Source organism: Cebus imitator, unplaced genomic scaffold, assembly GCF_001604975.1.
Source record: "Cebus imitator isolate Cc_AM_T3 unplaced genomic scaffold, Cebus_imitator-1.0 Scaffold31, whole genome shotgun sequence".
Lineage (NCBI taxonomy): Eukaryota > Metazoa > Chordata > Mammalia > Primates > Cebidae > Cebus > Cebus imitator.
The window spans coordinates 2,677,374-2,687,834 of record NW_016107346.1 but is presented as its reverse complement, the minus strand read 5'-3'; positions in this window follow the sequence as shown (position 1 = coordinate 2,687,834).

Sequence of the window (10,461 nt, the reverse complement as noted above, 5' to 3'; positions counted from 1 at the left end):
ATTTTTAGAGAGACGGGGTTTCACCATGTTGACCAGGATGGTCTCAATCTCTTGACCTCGTGATCCACCCGCCTCGGCCTCCCAAAGTGCTGGGATTACAGGCGTGAGCCACTGCGAGATATTTTCTAACTCAAATTCCCACAGAAAACAATCCAGTTAGTTCCCTCCTTAGGTTCACAACAGGTAACATTATAGGTTACTGAACAGCCTATGTTTGGATTGGCTGAGCTCAGTCATGTGGTCACTTGTGGTCCAATCAGCTACTGATGGGGAATTAGGTCATGTGACACAAAACATGACTACCTAAGTAGCATGTGCTGTAGTTGGAAGAATGGGTGCAGTGAGTGAGTACCTATTGATATCTACATAATCGTCTTACATCTCTAGTGTCTAAAATATTTCCTTTTTGATTTAGATGTTCTCAAAACAGAGACTGAAAAATGCTCTTGGATTCAGGAAGTTTATTTAAGAGGTGATCTCACAGAGCCAGAGTAAGAGATCTTTTAGGAAAGAAAGGCCAGCCTGGCGCGGTAGCACATGCCTGTAATCCCAGCACTTTGAGAGGCTGAGGCTGGTGGATCAGCTGAGGTCAGGAGTTCGAGAACAGCCTGACCAACATGGTGAAACCCTGTCTCTACTAAAAATACAAAAATTAGCTGGATGTGGTGGCAGGTGCCTGTAATACCAGCTACTCAGGAGGCTGAGGCAGGAGAATTGCTAGAACTCTGGAGGCGGAGGTTGCAGTGAGCCGAGATTGTAGCATTGCACTCCAGCCTGGGGGACAGAGTGAGACTCTGTCTTAAAGAAGAGAAAAGATAGAAAAGCCAATATAAGCATTGTTGTCAAGGTCACCACTGTAGGCAATGGGGTTCAATTCCATGGGGCCTCTGAGAAATGTACAGAATGCCTCTCAGAATTAGCCGACGAAAAGACGGATGGCGGGAGTTTGTTTATCAGCTCTCATCCCTGTGCCTAAAGGGTTCTTTCTAGAGGTACCAATTTCCCCACACTGCCACGCTTGCATGCACAGGTTAGAGCAAACACTCATCGATGCCCATGGCATTGAAGACGCCCTGAGACAAAAAGGAAAACCCAAGGTACACACTAAAGGCAAGGTGATTCCTGCTTGAAGTCAGTCAAAGCCTGCACAGAATTGTCTACCCATGACTAAATTGTTACCATCCGTGGCTAAAGTCAGAGCTAAGACCAAGAGACCATGGATAGTTCTAATACCATGCAGTAGTTGATAACCATTGTTTTCATTTCTTGACTCTCAGTTTTCATGTCCATTCTCTACAATCTATCTTCCATCCTTCTTGACCTTTACGAAACCCTCATTCAGGTCACCATAAAACTCATCATATTTTCTGGGCACAAAACAAACAAATGAAATCTTTCAATTCTCAGCTACTCTAGTCTCCCTGGGATATTTGATTTTGTTAACCTCCAACTTAAAAAAACTATTTCATCTGTTTTTGCAAAACCGCTTTCCCCTAGGTCTTCTCTGGCTGCTCTGTCGATCTCCTTCGGTTTCTCTTCCTCTGCACACATTTTAGGTGTCCGCATTTCCCTTAGATACTAAATTGGGTTTGCTTTTCAAAGTATACAAACCCAACCTTGCCTATAATAGCTTCAGCTACTACCTTTATGCAGATGATTACCAAACCTAGATGCCTGCTGCAGACTCCTTTTCTGAGGCTCAAAATCACACTTCTGCCTGCCTACTAAACACCTCCTTCCAGCTCACCCACAGGCACTTCAAACTCATCATGAACCACAATGAAATGTTCACCACCGCCCCCTTCTAAACTTCTCTGCCTTGGGACTGAAGCCAGGAACCACCCCCTCATTAAATCAGTCACCATGTCTTGTCTGTGCCACCTCCAAATACCTCTTTCCTCTGCCCCCTCCTTTCCCATGGCCATATCCGGGAGAGCACAGACTCAGTATGAACCTACCCAGTTTCTGCTTAGGTCTAGCCTCACCCTCCACACCACTCCAGAGTAAGGTTAATAAACCATCAGTCTGATCATTTTATGGCTCTTCAATCCACCTTTAAGATGAAGTGAAAATCAGTATTACATACGAAGCTATTCCTGGTCCAGTGGCTACCAACAATTAGAACTCATCTATTACTATTGTTCTCCAGTTTATTAAGATACTTGCAGTTATCTGAAAGGATGTGCTTCTCCCACTCCACCTGGCAAATACCTGCTCATCTTTGGGACTTCATTCAGGCAACTGAAGTCTTGAACTTCCCAAGGCAGATGTAAACACTCCATTTCACTCTTCTCAGAGCACCCTGTACAATTTTCAAGTACAATATTTATTATATATTGCTTTGCAAATTTTTTTCATTATGTTTGTCTCTTTTATGACATTGTAAACTTGTCTCTATTACTATTGCTGCATAACAAGTAATCATGCAATATCAGTGGCCTACAACAATAAATATTAATGTCTCACACTTCTTCAATATATATTTGAGCTGGGCTCAGCTAAGAGTTCTGCTCGTCTCTGTTGGAATCATTTATGCACCTATGGGTCAGCTGAGTTTATGTCTAGTCTGTGCTGGGTTTGAGCAGCTTAGCTGAGTGAGCTCTGCTCCATTGGCCTTTCATCCTTGAAGGCAGAAATTTTTGTCTCATTCCTCATAGTGTTGAATTGTTGAATCAAAGAGCCCAATGAGATAGCTAGTTAACACTGTATATATTAAACAGAAAATTCTAAGTTAAATTGTATCCCCCACATTTTCCAAACTCTTCCCTCATCCATGCCTACGAAAGCAGAATACCCTCTCAGTCATCTTCATAATACTATTTTTCACTATTTCAATGAGTGTGATATATAAGACTTCCATGTTTCTTACAACCTCCCAGCAGAACATTCAAATTCCAGGTAGTATTTTTATCCACATGGTAACAATGACTTGTTTGCCTTCTGTGAAGCTGTGTGGTTTAAAATATGTCTACAAATTATTTAACACTCCCTTCAAAAGGTGAGGCCTAACTCTCTTCCCCTCAAGTATGAGCTTAGTGACTCACTTCTATGGACTAGAATAAGAGAGAGGTGACAATGTGTAATTACTGAGACTAGGTTATCAAAGGCCTTGTGGCTTCCTCCTTTCTTTTTCTTGGATCACTTGCATTGGAAGAAGCCAGCTGTTACATCATACAAGTACTCAAGTAACCAGGAGGTCTGTGTGACAAGGAACTGAGGCCTCCAGCCAAGAGCCGTGTAATCTGCTTCTAGGAAGCAGATCTTCCAGTCCCTTCTAAAGATGGCAGCCGCAACCAACATATTGACTGCAGTCTCATCAGAGACCCTAAGCCAAAACTACTCAGCTATGCTGATCTTACATCCTGAATCTCAGAAACGTTGTGACATTATAAATATTTGTTGTTTGGGTCTGCTAAGTTTGGGGATAATTTGTACATAGCAATAATTATTTCAGCCACTTGTGAACAAGCTATTAAACTCTCCCCCAGAGCCCAGCTTTCATAATTACAATATTACAGTGGCTTCTAAACAGCACAAAGGGTAGAAAATAGACTGTCACCACCATCTCCACGTTAGAATTCCTCTACCTGGTGTCTATTAAAATAACTAAACAATTACCTACCTTCATTTGAAGCTAATAAAAAACTGTCAGATTTTAGGAGGGAATGTCAAAATTGACTGTAAATGTTAGCCAGGAATTCTGTGTTGAGCAGCTAATTTCTAGAGGAAGAATTGAAAAGACTCAGGATCATCCCTTTGACTAAAGCCCAATCTTTAGTTTTCAAATTTTATGTTCAGCCACTACCTCCTCAGAGAAACCAGATTGTTAGAACACTAACCTGACATCCAGTTTATTGAAATGTCACTTGGTCTGTGCTCTGCACCTTGGCCCTGAGACATAAAACACTGCAGGCCAAATTCTGGTCTAGCCCCAGGGTGATAATGAGGGAAATCATGAGTCTCCTCAAAATAATGACAAAAGGGAGCAGCATTGGAGGTGGTGAGTCACTGTTGTTTGGGAGGCGGGAGAAGGAGAGCAGAGAGAGGAGGAGATTATAAAAAAAGCCAAGTAGAAAATAAACATGGGTGCTGCAGACGTGAAACTGAAGGGAGCACCCCAGGTCCCTGGCCCCCAAAAGCTCTAGAGCAGGCTAAGCTGGAGGGCTGGATAGTCAGGGAAAAGGCTGCCCACTCCTGGCTCAGCCCAGGGAGCTGTCACCCACCTGTGTCTGGTTATTTTTCAGGTCCCCAAATCTCTCCTTTAACCACTGGACAGTAGCATCTATGTCCCCATCATGGCAGGAAACAAATACAGAAAAGACACTTTTACCTGGCACGATGTCAAGCCCAGGGGCTAGGAAAAGAATAGGGCCCTGGCGATTCATAATTTAACAAGGAGATTGACCTAGGAAGAGTCATAGAAAAAAGGCTGGAGCAAAAGCAATGATAGAGGATTGCACACAAAATTGTGAAAGACTGAACAAGGCTGTCTATTCAGACCCAAGCCTGGAGGTGGTGGGAGGAAAAATCTGGGAGGCTACCTGGAGAAGGCAGCATATGAGCTACAGAGAATTATCCTGGTGAAATATTTGTTGTGGGAGAGAGTAGGGGCCCTGGGTAATTCCAGGAAGAGGTAAATCACAACCATGATTAGTTTCCTATGGCTGCTGTAACAAATTCCCATAAAACAGTTGGCTTAAAACAAAAGACATTTAGTCTCTCACTGTTCTAGATGCCAGAAATCTGAAATTAAGGTGCTGACAAAGACATGCTCCCTAAAGAGGCTAGGCTCCAGGGGGATAATCCATTCTTGTCTTTTCCAACTTCAGGTAGCTGCCAGCAGTTCCTGACTTGTGGCCGTAGCATTTCAATCTCTGCCTCCATCTTCCCCTCACCTCCTCTGTGTCTCAACTTTCCCACTGCCTCTGTCTTTTGTTTTGTTGTTATTTTGTTGACATTTTGTTTTGTTTTGTTTTTAGACAGAGTCTCACTCTGTTTCCCAGGTTGGAGTGCAGTAGCAAGATCCCTCCTGGTTCACTGCAACATCCACCTCCCAGGTTCAAGCGATTCTCATGTCTCAACCTCCTGAGTAGCTGGGATTAGAGGCTTGTGCCACCACACTCAGCTAATTTTTGTATTCTTAGTAGAGACTGAATTTTTCTGTGTTGGTCAGGCTGGTCTTGAACTCCTGACCTCAAGTGATCCACCCACCTTGGCCTCCCAAAATGCTGAGATTACTGTAGTGAGCCACTATGTCCAGCCCAGCTTCTGTTTTATAAACATATTAGGACTGCTTTTAGGGCCCACATAATCCAAGAACATCTCTCCATCTCAAGATCATTTACAATTACATCTTCAAGGACCCATTTTTCTTGCGAAGTAACATTAACAGTTTCCACAGATTGGGAACCTGGTGTCTTGTGGTGGCCATTATTCAGCACATCAGAACAAGCTAAGACATGGACATGCAGATGCTCTGGTGAGTGGACATTTCGGCATTCCTCAAGCTTAAGTAGAAGTGAGAGATGAGGTGGGCAGATTACCAGAACATAAAGAATTTTACAAACCAGGATGGGAATTTGGACTTTACTGGAGGAAATAGAGCATCCTCAAAGATTTTAAGTGAAAGTGAAGGGGCCAGACTCTCCTGACTAGAGATTTCCTTGGCTGCAGTGTGGGGTAGGACAGGAGAGGGCGAACCTAGAGGCAGAACATTCAATCTTACACTGGGAATTGTCTTTAGAAGACCACTAGTAAAATGCAGGTATATGGCCCTGGAGGGAGAGTGTCAGGGAAATCCTCGAGCCACCAGGTCAGATTTTGTCAGCAAGTGATGTCACTGTGAGAGCTGGAACAGAGAGATTAAGGCTCTGAACGGACCTCAAAAGTAAACAAATAGTGCCTAGAATATGTGTGTGATACATGCTTGCCAAATAAAAGAGAAGCAAGAAAAGCAGGTTTCACAAAGACTGTGAAAATCAGAGTGGAAATGGGGGAAAGTCAGGAGGGCCCCCAGGCCTACAGGGTCTTCATGAAGGCACAGATATCAGGGCACTGAAGGCTGCCCCGCTGACTCCTGGGGGCACAGCTCTGCTGCTGTTCTTGTTCCAGAGCTCCCTGCGGGGTCAGCTGAGGCTACCACTGAGCCCATATCCTCATTCTTCTCCTGCCCCTGCCCCTGTCTTGTTTTCCTCACTGCATTTCAGATTTCTTCTGAGAGCACTCCCTAAATAAATCACTTGCACAAGAACCTACCATCTTAGGCTCTGTTCTAGGAAACCCAACATAAGACAGCCTCCACTTCTGGTAATGTGGCTCTTTGGACAGCCTCAGCTAAGAGACAGGCAGCAAACATAAGCTCAAACCAATTGTCAACAAGTCCCAGGAAAACACTTAATTCCACACATGCTAAAGTGAGGGAAGAAGGTTTTATCAAGAAAATTGATATTCAAGAAGTAGATTCCAAAAATCAGATGGTCTGCACTAAGTAGAGTGTTTATTTCCCCAGAACTGGTTTCTAATTCAAGACTCTTCCTTTGGCACTTATATACTCTTCTTTGTACTGAAAACTTATGGTTTTGTTACACATTTTGTTTTCACTGATTAAATTCTCAAGTCTTTATGGAAGAGGCTCCACATTGGGTTTTTTTTATTGCCCTGTAAGCTCAAAGCTCACACCCTCTTGATTTTATAGACTTTACAGACAGCTTCGCTTACTGGAAGCATGGACCATTGATTAGTAGCTTCAGCATCCGTCGACTTGGTAGAAATGCAGAATTTCAGCCTCCACTGCAGATCTACTGAGTAAGAATCTCTGAGAAGGAACCCAGCAGTCTGTGTTGTGACAAGATCTCTGTGTAATTTTATGAGCAGTAATGTTTGAAAGCCACTGACATATATAATCTCTTTCAACTTGTTGGAAGATGAATTGATTGGAGAAAGGTTGACCAAAAAAATAGGACAGCGACAGGAATGGAATCTACCCCCAACAAACATTCTCCTACCATGTGCAAGACATGGGTGTGCCAAGTTAGGCTTCAGGTGCCCCGCCCCATTATGAGGACTCAGACTCCAAGTTCAACATCGGTTGGCTTGGACAAACTATTTATCTCCTTCAGCTTCTATTTTCTCATCACTGAATGAAAACAATCTTAGTACCTACTAACTCACAATGGCTAAATAGATTATGATATGGCCACACAAAGGAATACTATGCAACCTTAAAAATAAGGTAGGCTTATCTCTGCTGTTATGATTTCTATTTTTATATAATGCAGGATTCTGAGGAGTAAATTTCATATACTTATGTGTGTGTGTTGTTGGGTGAAAAATAAAGGACTTCAAAATTTTTAAAATAAAGGTCTCAATGCATGTATATGTATATTATGCATTACACACAAATACTGCATATATGTCACATATGTGTATGCTCCACATATACCTTACATATGAGAGTGAAGTTAAAGGAATTGTGCCGGGCATGGTGGCTCACACCTGTAATCCCATACTTTGGGAGGCTGGGTAAGAGAAGTTCTTAAGCCTAGGAGTTCAAGACCAGCCTGGGCAACATAGTGAGACATCATCTCTACAAAAAAAAAAAAAAATCAAAAATTTAGCCAGGCTTGATGGTGTGCACCTGTAGTTCCAGCTACTCAGGTGACTGAAGTGGGAGGATCACTTGAACATGGGAAGTCGAGGCTGCAGTGAGCTGTGATTGCACCACTGCACTCCAGCCTGAGTGAAAAAAAAAAAAAGAAAGAAAAAGGAATCACTAATGTATTCACACAAACACTTATTGCATATATATTATGTGTGTGTGTGTGCACGTAATACAGATAGGTTCTCCACTTTTAACCTCATGTATAACACATCCACAGAGCACTGACAATATGCTGAGCTCTGGGCTGGATATATCAGTGAAAGGTGCTGGAAATATCAGTGAAAGTAAGAAAATCACAATCTTGCCTAAAAGGAACTTACATTCTAACTAGGAAGGCAGCCAACAAAGAAGTAAATAAATAACAGAATATTTATAGGTCGTGATTAATGTTATGAAAGAAATCATCTAGATGGTATAATTGCAACTTGGGGGGTTCAAAGAGAAGCTTTCCAGGAGGAGGTAATGTTTAAGCAAAGATTGAAGCAGGAAAATCAGTCAGTGATTCGCAGTGCTGGGGAAAGGGCATTCCAAGCAGAGGGAGCAGCACAGGCAAAGGCTAAGAGGTGGGAAGGAACTTACCTTGCTGAGAGGAAAAAGAGCAGGTCAGTGGAACATGAGCCTAGGAAGATGCTGGGGCAATGTAGTGAGTTCGGCTGAGGAAGCACAGCTTGTGAGCTTTGAGAACTGCTAAGTATTGGCTTTTCTTTTTTTTGACAGAGTCTTGCTGTGTTGCCCAGGCTGGAGGGCAGTGGCATGATCTCAGCTCACTGAAACCTCCACCTCCCCGGTTCAAGCAATTCTCCTGACTCAGCCTCCTGAGTAGCTGGCATTGCAGGAGACTGCCACCGTGCCTGGTTTATGTGTGCATTTTTAGTAGAGATGGGGTTTCACCATGTTGGCCAAGCTGGTCTCGAACTTTTGACCTCAAGTGATCTGCCACCTCAGCCTCCCAAAATGCCAGGATTATAGGCATGAGCCACTGCACCCAGCCTAAGTGTCAGCTTTTATTCTAAAGCAAGAAAAACCCAGCAAAGGGTTTATCCAAGGAACTAGCACCACTTGATTTATGTTTCTAAAAGATTCCCAGGTTGCTGAGTGGGCAAAGTCTTCCAGGAAAGTGTGAAAGGAGGAGGACATTACAGAAATCCAGGTGAAATATGGCATAGCTGGCAGGGTGACAGCCATGGAGTTACAGGGAAGTGGGCAAGCTTGGGAATTACATGAGAGATAAAGCCAGAATTTTGTTTTGTTGTTTTTGGGTTTTTTTGAGATGAAGTCTTGCTCTGTGGCCCAGGTTGGAGTGCAATGGCACGATCTCGGCTCACTGAAACCTCTGCCTCCCAGGTTCAGGCAATTCTCATGCCTCAGCCTCTCGAGCAGCTGAAATTACAGGCACATGCCAAGAACCCTGGCTAATTTTTGTATTTTTTAGTAGAGACGGGGTTTCACCATGTTGCCCAGGTTGGTCTCAAACTGCTGGCCTCAGGTGATCTACTCTCCTCGTCCTCCCAATGTGCTGGGATTATAGGCGTGAGCCACCGCGGCCCTAAAGCTAGAATTTGACTGTGAACTGGAAGGTAAAGTATTGGTCTGGGAGGCCATTGGCTGTGAGTTGCTCCTAGACTGTTCTTACCTAGGACAAATGGAACAATTCAGTCCTGCCCCACATCCCTCTCATTCTCCAGCAGGATGGCTTGGGCACTTGCTCATGGCCACAGCAGAGGAGCAAACCCCACTACAAAACAACAAGCTTTTTCTCAAGCCTCTGCTTGAGTCACAGCTGCCAACATCCCATTGGCCGAAGCAAATAAAACAGATACCAGAACCAAACGGTAAGGAAATAGACTCCACCTCTTGATGAGAGGAGCTGCAGAGCCTGCTGACTAAGGGCAAGGACACAGGAAGGGCTAAGGAATGGGAGACAGTGCTTTTCAAAGAACTAGAAGCTCTCTACTAACAGCCAGGGTCAGGAGACCATAGAGGCTAGCACAGTTGTGGAATGTTGAAAATGATAAGTGCCTATGACGATCAGCGACATCAGTCAGTTTAGGATTTATCAATAAAGTGATAAGAGCCAGACCATGAAATGCCCTAGGGCCCTAGGATATGCCAAAATTAGGGATTCTCTGCTCTTTGGACAGTTTTGTGTTATCACAACAAAATAAACTGCAGGTCAGCCTGAGAGCGACTGGCAAGTGCTTTCATTGTCCCTTTAGCTGCCCTCAAATGCAATGGTAAGTGCTTCCCAGTACTTAGTTACTTAAGGCAACCTGGGTGGGGTTATTCTGGACCCCAAGCTGGTATGCTGCCCTGGGAAGACCAAAGGAATTTCCCTAGAGAAGCAAAATTCCTGCTACTGTCTCCACACAAACCATTTCTACAGTTGGGTGGGGGAGGGGGGCGATGTGGTGGTGCTGGTGGTGCTGGTGATGATGTGTTTCCACTCTATTTGGTTTTTTGGGTTGGTTTGTTTGTTTCTCATGAGCTGTAGGGCCCTTGATGACATCAGTCATCATTTTTAACTTTATTTGGGACATGAAAGGATAAGCCTCTCCCTAATTTCTAGAAATATAAATAGCAAGGAAACAGAATATTAAACAAGCAACGGCTTTTAACAGAAGGTCTGCAGATGTTGCATGGTTCTCTGCATCACTGCAGATCTGTGGCCTGTCTCTGGGAAGGGGCAAAAAGCGTTGGGGCACCTCACTCAAGAGCAGCAAACAAAAGCCGAGGCCTGGCAGCCCCATCTGCTTCCCCCAAGAAGGAAACATTATAAAATAGTAATGTCACGGCCCAAGGTA